At 38.1% G+C, this 10,568-nt stretch overlaps 1 pseudogene; it reads left to right on the forward strand.

Moving 5' to 3' along the window:
• The first annotated feature begins 4,689 nt into the window (after positions 1 to 4,689).
• LOC121150830 lies at positions 4,690 to 6,501 on the forward strand (annotated as a pseudogene).
• The last annotated feature ends 4,067 nt before the right edge of the window (positions 6,502 to 10,568 follow it).

A 10,568-nucleotide genomic window follows, 5' to 3' on the forward strand; every position in this document is an offset into this window, starting at 1 on the left:
GTCCCCCTTAAGTTAAAGGCCAATGATCTGTGATTATAAGCCTTAAAAGGGGAATTACTGGAATACTAAACCATTTGTCCATTATAAAAAATGATTCTTTTGCACACAAAAATGAACACATCAAAATAAGAATTCTAGGCTTATGGAAATAAGCTATCCATTCCACCTAGAACATGGCAATAGTCTCGGGCTTTTTGCAAATATTTTGCAAAAATAGGGTTGTGAAGATATGAAAGTTCTGCTAGTGATTATATAGCTTTGGAAGTTATAAAGGGGAAAAAAGCAGGTTGCAGCCTGTGTATGGAAAATTTTCTCTACAGATGGATCCTCTCCATTTGGGGAAGGGGAAGAGAAAAAGAAATATAGCATTCAAGAGTTCAAATTTTATAATGAATCAAAAGATAACTATGCTATTAATAAAAGATGCTATATGTTCTTTACTTCAATTTACTTACCTTGATTCCAAAAATGAGATACAGTGTTTGAGCTAACAAGAGTGAGACTCACTCCTATGCTTGGACCTTGTCCCCAAAGGTCAATTTTTTTTACTTACCAGAGAATACTGCACGGAACTGCAATGCCCCATTATACACCTGCAGTGCAAGTCTCACAAACAGGTGAATTGTCATTATAGATAAAAATAAGGATGCTGGCTATGAAAAGTTCAATTTTATATCTAGCTATCTTTTCCAGGCTATCCAAGTTGACAAAGCTAAATCCATTCTGAAATCTCCCTTAGCTTTTTGACAAAATTGTGTTCACCATCAAATATGTCTGTAATATTTTCTCTAACACTCCATTGTATTCTGTTCCCACTATTTCTTTGTGAAGGACACACCCTGATTGGAGGATTACTCTTGCATTTCACAGCTCATCCTATATCTACCTCACTAACCCCATAACCAGACAGTCAGAGAAATAGCAAGCCATTGCTATTTTCAAAAATCCAGGAGTGGGCCTTTAGTCTAGCAGATAAAATGCCTTAATCCCACATAAGGGTCCCAAGGGTTGTTTCTTCCTTCAGCTCTTTACATCAGGCACCTGCCACCTAAAGAGACAGCAGGTGATGCCTCCAGTAGCTGCATCCCTGACACCCATGTGGGTGACCTGAACTATGATACTGGCTCCTCACACCATGCTATTACAGGCACTTGGGATGATGAATCAGCAGACAAATTTCTCTATCTTGCTTACTCTATCTCTTTGCCTCTCAAACAAGTAAAAACTAATTTTTTTAAGATGTATTCATTTTTATTGGAAGGTAGATATACAGAGAGGAGGAGAGACAGAGAGGAAGACCTTCCATCTGCTTATTCACTCTGCAAGTGGCCGCAATGGCCAGAGCTGAGCTGATCTGAAGCCAAGAGCCTCTTCCAGGTCTCCCACTTGGGTGCAGGGTCCCAAAGCTTTGGGCTGTCCTGGATTGCTTTCTCAGACAACAAGCAGGGAGCTGGCAGGGAAGTGGGACCACCAATTTAGAACCAGCGTCCATATGGGATCCCAGCATGTGCAAGATGAGGACTTTAGCTGTTAGGCTACCACACTTTGCCAGTAAAAAATTTTTAAATAAAAAACATGGTTGTTCAATATTTGTGAATCATATGACTTGCAATTATTTTAAAATCAAATTAGGGAGTCTTGGAGTGTGAGTAACCAAAACTCCCATTCAAAAGGCTGAGCAATGAAAGGGATTTATTAGTTCATGTAACCAAAAACTCTAAAGACAGAGCCTGGCTCAACAACATTGTCAAAAATACATTTTATCCCAATCTTGTGCTTTTAGGTGTTACGTTAACCCTAAGCCTCTTTGTAAATACAGAAGTTCTGCTATTTCTATAGCTATAACTTCCATTATTTCCAGCATGGAAATAATCTATGACTCCAATAGCTGGTGGAAAAAAAAACAGAGATTTTTTAGGTCAATCAGGGCCCTTGGGAGTTGAAGGAGAGAAGACAAAGTGACTGGAAAACTGAGGAACACTATTTGGAAAAAGCAGAGATGTTTGTGAGTTAACCAAAACATGCCAACTGTAAAACCAAAACCTTGACTTTTATCAAGCTGCAATTCATCTTTGCCTCCCTTACAACATGTCTCATACAATAGTTCAATATTCTCTATAAAGAAGATACAATATGATGATGGCATTAGGAAAACAAAGAGAACAAGTGCTTTGTAAGATAACTCCATGCATGTCAGACCTTTAAGAAGACAATAAAATTCATGAATTTTGTTTAAACAAACTAAACAAACTTAGCATTTAAAAAGCTCATTGTGTTTACAGGCACATGTCCCATGTTTTGTTTTTGTTTTTGTTTTCTCTCTTTCTGAATAATTATCCATTTTGAATTATATTTGGAAAGGGCATTGTGTTCCAGGTGTGACTTTATAATTCTGGCAGAGGATTTTTTTGATAAACAAAACCACAGTTTTTAAAGAGGATGTTCATACATGGCAATATCCCCAGGAGTTTCCAAGCTTACGCTTTTTCCCCCTAGCTTACTATTAAATGAACCTTACTCTCAAAACAGTTCTGTTTTGGACAATAAATTAGATGACCCCCTAACTGTAAATAAATATGCAAACCATGCTGCATACATTTATATTACATTCTAAATGAAATCTGAGGGAAAAAAAGTTAGCTCATAAAATAGGCATAGTCTTTGTGTTAATTTTAAAAAGTCAGTCTATCACCTCATAGAATACACAGCATCAGTTCTGAATCTAACAGGAAATTCATTCGCAGCCACAGCTGCTGTGCTTTAGGGATTTGGATTAAAACTCATCATTATATTTCTGTTAATGCTCTCCCCTGGACCAATCAGTGGTCATATGGTGTTTACAGACCATAGAAGCTGAACTGACTTGAATGGTCTTTGTGTTGCAATACAATCAGATTAAGTCTAATCTAAATGCTATGTGTCCTTTATAGAAAAGACAAATCCTAATCCCCCTTTCACAAAAGCAAAGCCAGTCCATTCCCCAACAGCTGTCTAGTCAGTCTTTCCTGTTTTGTTTTTAACTGACAGAAATCAAAATAAATTTAAATTTAGAGTCCAAATTTAGTCTAAATGCTTGGTATCTTTGAACTATACACCTTTTTGGGGTGTCTGTGTTACCACCAAGTTACAATGATTTTCCTTCTAAAAGTACACATTAACAAAATTAACACTGTCCCAGCACACTAGTTAATAAATATAAAGACAATCCTTAAAAAGCATCTCATCTTTTTATCTTGAGGCACAGATTAATTAGCTATACCCCTAGTTTAGGAATTCAGCAGCAATGATGTATTCAAAGCAGGCTCATTCACCCTGCCACATTGGAACAAACTCCTTCAGCCATCCATCACTTACTACACAGCTACACAACTCATCCTACTGCACCGTGAGTCCATGAGCCCAAGTACCATTTCCAAAGAAGCCAGAGGATGAAGCACTGGTTGTGGCAACATTCCCTTCCCCCTTAACTCTCGGCTCTCACCATCTGAAAGCTTCATCTAATTCTTTCTTCCTTCACCACGTGGGTGCTGGCATGGCGTGTGCTTCCTCCCAGGTCCCTAGAGCTCCTTGCCAGTGCTCTAGCACCATCTCCTCCCTCAGTCTTTTCTCAATTCTAAATTTTGGGGATCCCTCCATGTCACAAACTTTATATTGCCTCTGTTAGCCATCTGACCAGGAAATAGGCATTTAAAATTAGAAGAAAATGAAAAAAACAATTTGTCCCGATCTTAACTACCCTTCTCATATACAACAGCAACTGGAGCTTGGAATTGTCCAGAAGGACTAGAGTTCAATGCTTAAATCACAAGGGAAGAATTTTCCTAAAGACAACAGAGAGAGGGGGAGTGTTTTAATGCAGCCTGACAGTGCTGTTTCTTGATACAACTCAATAAAGGCACAACTGAGACAATAAGACAAGCTAGGGGTTTTATGTGCCCATGAGCATTCTTCAGGTGGAGCACAGCTTGTTAACAAGAAAAGACAACAATTTAATTCTCACTTGATGACTGATTTCACTCCTTTTGGAATACCTAGACACCACTTAACCTGGGCCCATCCACCTCTGTGAAGCAAGGAGATCTACTGATAGCTCAGTGGAGAAGATTCCCAAGAGGCAATGTCAAAGTACTTGAAGCATGGATCAGTAAGTGAAAGAGTTTTCCACAATATACACAGCAGATCTGGCACGAAAATGCACTGGATGTTTTTGTTTTGTTTTTTAAATCTCTGTAAATTTCGCAGAGTAAAATTATTTAAACTTGTGTGGATTCTTCTTGTGGCTTAGCACCTACCTACAAAATACGTTCTAAAAATAATATCAACTGATTTTTATATCTATAAATAATGCAACAAGGAAGGTGAGTTCTGAGCAAAAAATGCTCAGGGAACACATCAAAGACAAATTTAGTTAGCCTCTAGTTTTTGCATCTCTTCAAAATTTCAAATTCATTCAATTCCCCATGTCCTATCTACTCTAGTCCAGAGCTCAAAAAAAAAAACACAGTGGAAGCTCACACTATACTTAGTGATGTAAAAAATTAGCAAAGAGATGCATAATTACTTAGGGGTGCAAAAAGATATAGTATGCTATTAGACAGAAGTCTTGAAGCTGCCTTCAATGTACCAGCAGTCCACCATATGCCAGATTCTGTTTATTGTTAGGAAAGCAGCCAACAATATAATGGTAACATGGAAGAAAAAGAAGATGCAGATACAGGCGTGACAAACAATTGCAGGTGAAAAAAAAAAAAAATCCGAGTGCTCCAGGTACTGCAAACAGCTAGGAAGACCAGAAAGAAACTGCGCTGGAAGTGCTGAGGAGAAAGAGGCAAATAGGAACCTGAGTCTAATTACAATGGTCCCTTTCTGTTTCCCACAGGAAATTAGAATTCTGTCCCATACACAAACCTAAGTCATTCAAGACACTGAATGAAGCATCACTCTCCCATTTATATAGTGGTCTTAATGAGTCACCTATTTAAAACCTTTTTTATTATTTCTAATTTACCTGCCAAAGAGAGTGGAACCATGGACGGAAGTAACACAGAGGAGTCAGGGAGAGGCAGATCCACTGATCCACTCCCCTAGGCTCACAGCAGAGCCAGGAGCTGGGAACACAATCCAGATTTTGCACTGAGGACTAAGAACTCAGTAACTCAATTCCTCACCACCACCTCTCCCAGACCTGCACTCGTGAAAAGTTGGGAGTCAGCAGCCAGAACTTGGAATGTTCAGTTCGTCAAGTGCTCACAATGTAGGACATTGGCATCCTACCCACTGTGCTAAATACCACTCCACAGTAACTCAAATACTTGATAACTACTTTCCTAAGAGAATGCTTTCCTAAGCAAATAATAATGCATTTCCAACAGTGGGGAAACCAGTGCTTTACATACATGTAAATATTTACATATACATAATTACTAAAATATTTTAAAATAGAAAATACAAATACAGCATAATCAAAACACATAGTTATTAAATTAACTTTCATACATCTTTTACCACCTGAGCTAAACCAAATTTCCTAGCCTCTTATTTTTTAAGAAAGATTTACTTATTTTCATTGTACAATCAGATATACAGAGAGGAGGAGAGACAGAGAGGAAGATCTTCCATCCAATGATTCACTCCCCAAGTGGCTCCAAGCTGGAGCTGAGCCGATCCGAAGCCTAGAGCCCATACCTCTGCCAGGTCTCCCACACAGGTGCAGTACGTACAGTCACCCAGCACGTGTTCCTCCTCCTCCTCTTATTGCTCAGGCTGTAGTGCCCTCTAAACACCAGTATGTATCAGGAAACACCTCAAGAAGGAGGAAAAGTGGCTTCAATTCTAAGAGCGGACCACAAGGATCTTCTTCCAAATTTGGAAAATTGAAGGGATATGGCCTTTAGTCCATTAAGAAGGAGCTGACCCAAATAAAACAAAAAGTGGATTCTCTTCTGGAAAGCCTGGAAAAAGTTGAAAAGAAACAGAGCAAACAGTAGAGATGAAGAATGATAATTCAGAGGAGGAGCAGAGCAGCAGCTCCCTGAAGAAAGATGAGACTAATGTGAAGATGGAGTCTGAGGGGGGTGCAGATGACTCTGCTGAGGAGGGGGACCTACTGGATGATGATGATAATGAAGATGGGGGTTGGCCAGCTGGAGTTGATCAAGGATGATGAAAAAGAGGCTGAGGAAGGAGAGGATGACAGAGACAGCGCCAGTGGCGAGGATGACTCTTAAGCACATAGTGGGGCTTACAATCTTATCCCATTATTTCTTTATCTAGGCACTTGTCTAAGATCAAAATTTTCACCAGCTCCTCTCCCCTAGTATCTTCAGCACATGCTCACTGTTGGCCCCATCCTTGTCTTTCCCGTGTTCATGACTTCATTTCCCTGTGCCTAGTCCCATTTTCACTTCCTATGATGCTCCTGGTAGTTAAGTCTTGCCCTGCAATTTTTGCTTTTGATTTTGATACCTCTTTGACTTAACAAAAAAGGATGTATGGTTTTTATCGACTGTCTCCAAAATAATCTCTTGTTAATGCAGGGAGTATAGGTCTTTCCATGCATACATGGGTTCTGTAATTGCTTCCCTAACTGCAAAGGCCATCTCATTTAGCTGAGTAGCACCTGCAAGCAGCTTTGAGTTAAAGGTGTGTGTGCTCTACCCCACATGATAGTGCTGTGTGGGGCTGTTCAACACAACTGTAACAATGTATTTTTGTGAATGAGAGTTGGCATGTCAAATGCATCCTCTAGAAAAAAAAAAGTAGTATAATAGTCTTAATATTTGTTTTCTAAAGTTGATATTGTAGGTTATTTTTGTGAACAGCCTGATGTTGGGACTTTTTTTTCCTCAAAATAAACAAGTCCTTATTAAACCAGGAATTTGAAAAAAAGAAAGAGGGGGAGACCAAATTTAAAGGCTACTATGCACATCATACAGGGACACATATTTTATAGATACAGTTTTTTTTTAGTATAATAACCATTTCAATACTAGAAAATGTTTGGCATATTTATGGAACTTAGTATCCTCTTCTCCCCTTTCAGGGTCTGATTTCTTTCCTTTTATTTTTACTTTTTAAATTATTATTATCATTTTATGATACATTTACATATGCTCTGGGATTTCCCCTATCCCTCCCCAAGTTCCCTCCCTTCCTCTCACTGAGTTCCCATATGTTATTACTATAGTATAGTTGCTCATAGACAGTCATATGTCCATCATTGCAGGCATGGACAATGGTAAAAAGTCCAGCATCCTATTGTCAAAACATAGTTAACTGTTTCATTGGGAGTCCATCTTTGTCTGGAAGTAGAAATGGATATTGCATTGTATCCTCACATCTGGACATGACAGTCACCATTACACAGTTACTACACATCCCCTTGAATGAAAAGCCACAATACAAAATCAACAACAAGAAGAAAAATAGAAATTTACAATGCCATGAAGTTAAATAACATGCTATTGGCTATGGTAGTCTCCATTACGCAGCTACTGTATATTCGCTTAAATGAAAAGCCACAAAGCAAGATCAATAACAGGAAGAAAAAGAGAATAAATTAAACATGCCATGAAGTTAACTAGCATGCTATTAAATGACTAATGTGCCACTGAAGAAGTGAAAAGCAAGAGCCTTCTTGAAGAAAATGGTGCTACTGTGTAAGTCAGTGAAGAATTTAATGAGAAAGTGTTTTGAAGAGATGAAACTAAATTTTTTTTAAAAAGCAAAATTTATGAGATATAGTTTCTGCTTATCTTTGTTGGTGAGATGTGTCTCCTGTAGGCAACAAATAGAGGGGTTTTGTTTTTTTAAAAAATCCAGTCTACTAATCTATGATGTTTGATGAGTTTAAGCGATTTACATTCAGGGTTAATATGAATGGGTGGTAATTTGGTCCTGTCATTTTAGTAATGTGTAGATACAGTTTTAAAAACAAGTCTTTAGTCAAACATATGTTACAGATAATTCAGCTCAATGCTAAGCAAACTGCCAGAGTGTAAGTGGCTATATTACTTCTAGAAAGAATATACCAAGAGAATCTAAAAGGAAACACTTGGATAAGAAATAGTTCTTGGCTTGCAAAAAGTTTCAGGATTGAAAAATACAAATCACTTAAAGAGCTTTAAAAGGTTTCCTCTACACAGGCCTATGCAATCCTATCACTGGCAACTGTATTTCTGAAAATATTTCACCAAACCTGCCTGATTTGAAATGGATGGGGTTTATGGATTTCCTGGGCTCTGTGCCTAGAAATATTTTTGGAGATCATCTCACGTTTTTATTCCTAGGATCAATAATGTCAGCAAATGTTAACATTTGTTAGCCAAGTACAGTGATTTTTAAAAAAGAAGAGAAAGGTTATGAGAGGTGGCAGAGGGGAGCAGAGAAGAGGAAGGAAAGGCAACAATTCCAGCATTCCCCAAACCAGTAATTCAAAGTATGGAATGGAATCTATGAAAGAACAAACATTTTGAGCGTTTAGTTGAGAAAGGCACCAGCTCTAGATCACACTCACATCTTCAGTCTTTCATAATCACCGTAAAACACAAAAACTGTCAAAATGCTTCACTTACAAATAATTCTATGTTCTAATAATATTGCTTCTCTTCCATAGTTGGAGAAACTTTGCTCACTGGCAAGGTAGATAGATAGATAGATAGATAGATAGATAGATAGATAGATAGATAGATAAACAGTCTCCTATGTCTTCAGTAATTAAAATATATTATTGGGCTGATGCCATGGTGTATGAGGCTAAGCTTCTGTCTGTCATGTCACCATCCCATATGGGCACCGGTTCAAGTTCCAGCTATTCCACTTTAGATACAGTTCCCTTCACAGGGCTTAGAAAAGGTGTGGAGGGTGGCTCAAGTACTTGGGCCCCTGCACTCATGTGGAAGACTCAGAAGAAGCTCCTGGCTCCTGGCTTCCGAATGGCTTAGCTCTGGCCATTGCAGTCACCTCATGAGTGAATCAGCAGATGGAAGACATTTCTTTCTTTCCTGCTCCATATAACTGCCTTTCAAATTAAAACTTTTTAGAAAAATAGAAAATAAATCTCTACCAATTTTTTCAAAAATGTTACCTCTCAGTAGAGTAAAAAACTAACAACCTTACAGTCACATATAAAAATAATAATGTAGGCACTGACCTCAAACCCATTACAAAAAATTAACTTGAAATAGAGCAAAGCTAAATATAAAACACTAAACTTTAATCTTGTGGAACATACTAGAGGGGAAAAATCTAGGTTTCTTAGATTCAGGATGGGTTATTAGGTGCAATATCAAAAGCATGATTCATGAAGAAAAAAAAAACTGATAGTAGAACACCTTGAAATTAAAAAATACTCTGAAAAATGCTGTAATAAACTGGACAGAGCAACCACAGACTGAAAAGATATTTGAAAACTGTGTATCTTAAAAAGCAACCACTTCCAAATATATCTAAAGAACTTAAACTCAACAATCTGAATTCAACTGAAAGAGGACAAGAGACAAACATACAACTCACAAAAGAAAGCTCACAGATGAAAAATAAGCATATGAAAACATGTTCGCTGTCTTATGTCATTTGGAAATGACTAAGAGTTACAACTACAAATAGAATGGGTAAAATACCAATGACATCAAATGCTGACAAACATGTAGAGTAACAGGAATTTTTGTTCATTGATGGTGGGAAAGCAAAAACATAATAGCCATTCTGGGAGCTAGTTAGCAGCTTGTTAGAAAGACAAAGATAGTCTATCCCAGAATTGAGGAACCAGGCTCCTGGGTTGATAATGTATTTCAACAAGAAAATTTTTCACATAAACAGTTGCAGAAAATTTGCTCACAACTGCCAAAACAGAAACAACCAAAACATCCTTAAACAGTGAATGGGAAACAAAATATGATAAAGCTAGACAACAGAATATTATTCAACAACAAAAAGAATCAAGCTCTCTAGCCTCAAAGACAAAGCGGGATCTGACACAGTGCTGTGGTTGGCTAAGTCCCTATTTGTGGCACCAGCATCCCACATGGACACACCCTCACTGCTCCACTTCTGATCCAGTTCCTTGCTTGTGGCCTGGAAAAGTGATAGAAGACAACGCAAGTCTTTAGACCACTTCTTTCACATAGGAAACTCAGAGGAAGATCCTGGTTCTTGGCTCCTGTCTTTGGGTAGGCTTAGCCTAAGCCATTACAGCCATTTGGGGAATGCACCAGTGGAAGATATATCTCTCTGTCTCTCTCTGTCTCTCTATATATATATTTCTGTCATTCTTTCTCTCTTTAACTCTACCTTTCAAATAAAAACAAAATGAATCTAAAAAATAAAAAGACAAAGCAGGAAGGGTTCTTGATATAATGGTGCAGTGAGGTAGTTGTTGTTCATGATCTTGTCATTCCATTTCAGAGGGATAATTCTAGTTGCAGTCATTCCATTTCCAATTCAGTTTCCTAGCAGAGCATCTGGGAATTAAGCAGATTATGATTCAAGTACTTGGGGCTCTACCACAAACACAGGGGCCAGGTTTGGAGCTCCAGGTTTCAGGCTTAGGCACTACAAAGCCCTGGTTG

Source organism: Ochotona curzoniae, unplaced genomic scaffold (assembly GCF_017591425.1).
Source record: "Ochotona curzoniae isolate NIBS_2020 unplaced genomic scaffold, NIBS_Ocur_1.0 contig_2210, whole genome shotgun sequence".
Classification (NCBI taxonomy): Eukaryota; Metazoa; Chordata; class Mammalia; order Lagomorpha; family Ochotonidae; genus Ochotona; species Ochotona curzoniae.